The sequence below is a fragment of the Sminthopsis crassicaudata genome, chromosome 6 (genome assembly GCF_048593235.1).
Source record: "Sminthopsis crassicaudata isolate SCR6 chromosome 6, ASM4859323v1, whole genome shotgun sequence".
Lineage (NCBI taxonomy): Eukaryota > Metazoa > Chordata > Mammalia > Dasyuromorphia > Dasyuridae > Sminthopsis > Sminthopsis crassicaudata.
The window spans coordinates 14501824-14504024 of record NC_133622.1 but is presented as its reverse complement, the minus strand read 5'-3'; the positions used below and the strand labels follow the sequence as shown (position 1 = coordinate 14504024).

The following is a 2201-nucleotide window of genomic DNA, read 5'->3' as shown; positions in this document are numbered from 1 at the left end:
ACAAAAGAGAAAGGCACATTAGAGAACTGAACAGCTGGTTAAAATGATAGTGTCTGCATATGGGTTTTAGATTTCTGGACCTCCGCTTAAAATATAATAGTGATAGGATTTTGTCAAGGGGTTGAGTGAATCTAGCAAGAGCGAGGGGGAGGGGGGAATCTGCCAGTAGCACAGTGATTTCAATCAAGAAAGTTGTCCAAGTTAGACATCATAGATTCCACAGCATGGTACGGGAGGAGAATGAATACAAAGGATAAATACTCAGAAATTCTCAGGAGGTAAAAAAACAACAAAAAAAAAAAAAAAAAAAAAAAAAACTAGCAATACATTAACACATGGTCTCAGATATTATACATAAATGCACTGGGAAAAAAGAACTAGTGAATGGGATCACTAAGCAACTGTAAGTGATCCTTGAAAGACGAAGGAGAATACGAGAATTATCAAAAAATTACAGAAGACAAAGTAAGGTTTTAATTTTAAAAATAAAGGGAATATTATTTGTATTCTATATGGTCAGTGAGCCTTTTTTCCAAAGTTATAGACTCTATGAATAAGACTCTATTATAATGGTTTGTGAATATCTGGCAAAGAAAAAGTGATCATCTAGAACAGGTCACATTATACAAACATATTAGGAGTATTCGACCAAGTTTCTTAAACTAATTTTGATGACAATGGAGAAACTGGCTAGATGACAACATGCAAATTTCAAAATGGAAAAAATTATCATACTTTAAGTATAGCTATGTTTTATATCAACATGAAAGGAGGTTTTTAGAGTAATATCCCAAAGTTCTCTACTTGACCCTATTTTTTGTTGTTTTTCTCAATGAATGATAAGTAGTATTCTTATCAAATAATAGATTACCTAGAGCTAGGAGGGATGGATGCCTCATTGGAAAGAAGAGTCTTGATAGGCAAGAACATTGGTCTGATTGAAATTGAATGGAATTTAATAAAGATGAATGTTTAAATAGTTTAAAACTTTAAACAAGAGTTGTAGTTAGGTAGCAATAAATCTTAAAAAAAAAAAGATCTTGAATACAAACTCAAAATTTGTCAACAGAGTTATATGACAGCCCCCCTTCCCCCAAAAAAACCCTAATTTTAGGTTAACAGTAGAAGACTGCCCACACTTAAGGAGGTGATGGTCTTCTTGTATTTCACCTTGGTCAGACTCCATATAGGTACTATGATTAGTGTCAAGTTGTGCATTTTAAGAAGATCATTGGCGAGCACGGAAGCCCCTTTCCCCCAAGATGGTGCCGAAGGCGAAGAAGGAAGCCGTCGTCCCTCCCAAGACAGAAGCCAAGTCCAAGGCCTTGAAGGCCAAGAAGGCCGTGTTGAAGGGTGTCCACAGCCACAAGAAGAAGAAGATCTGAACATCCCCCACCTTCCGGCGACCCAAGACACTAAGACTTCGGAGGCAGCCAAGTACCCTTGGAAAAGCGCCCCTCGGAGAAACAAGCTTGATCACTATGCCATCATTAAGTTTCCCTTGACTACTGAGTCTACCATGAAGAAAATTGAGGACAAAAAGACTCTGGTCTTCATTGTGGACGTCAAGGCCAACAAACATCAGATCAAGCATGCAGTGAAAAAGCTGTATGACATCGATGTGGCCAAGGTCAACACTCTGATCAGCCCTGATGGAGAGAAGAAGGCCTACGTCTGCCTTGCTTCAGACTATGATGCTCTATATGTTGCCAACAAAATTGGAATCATCTAAGCTGCATCCAGCTCTCACTTCACCAACAATAAAAAGTTTTCTAGTAAAAAAAAAAAAAAAAAAAAAAAAAAAAAAAGAAGATCTTTGGCTAGTTGTAAAACATCTAGAAGAAGAAAATTGGGATTATCGCATTAGGATTAATAATGGGATTATTTAAGCCTAAAAAGAAAAGACAGCAGAGGAATAAAGTAGCAGCTTTCAAGTCCTTGAAGGACGATCATGTGAAATATGTACTAGAGTTGTTCTGATTGGCTTCAGAAGCCAGAATTAGCAATAATGTATAGAAATTGGAAAAAAGGCAAGTTTTGGCTTGATGTTAGGAAAAACATTCAGAGCCATCCAAAAGTTGAATGGGATCCCTCAGTAAGTAGGGGGTTGGCTTCCCACTCACGAAAAGTCTTTATTTTGGTAATATCATAGAAGGGTTCCTGCTTGAGGTATGGATTGGAATATATGGTTTTTAAGGTGT

The 2201-nt window shown here is 37.2% G+C and overlaps 1 pseudogene; it reads left to right on the top strand.

Moving 5' to 3' along the window:
* The first annotated feature begins 1243 nt into the window (after positions 1-1243).
* Positions 1244-1808, top strand: LOC141545729 (large ribosomal subunit protein uL23-like; annotated as a pseudogene).
* The last annotated feature ends 393 nt before the right edge of the window (positions 1809-2201 follow it).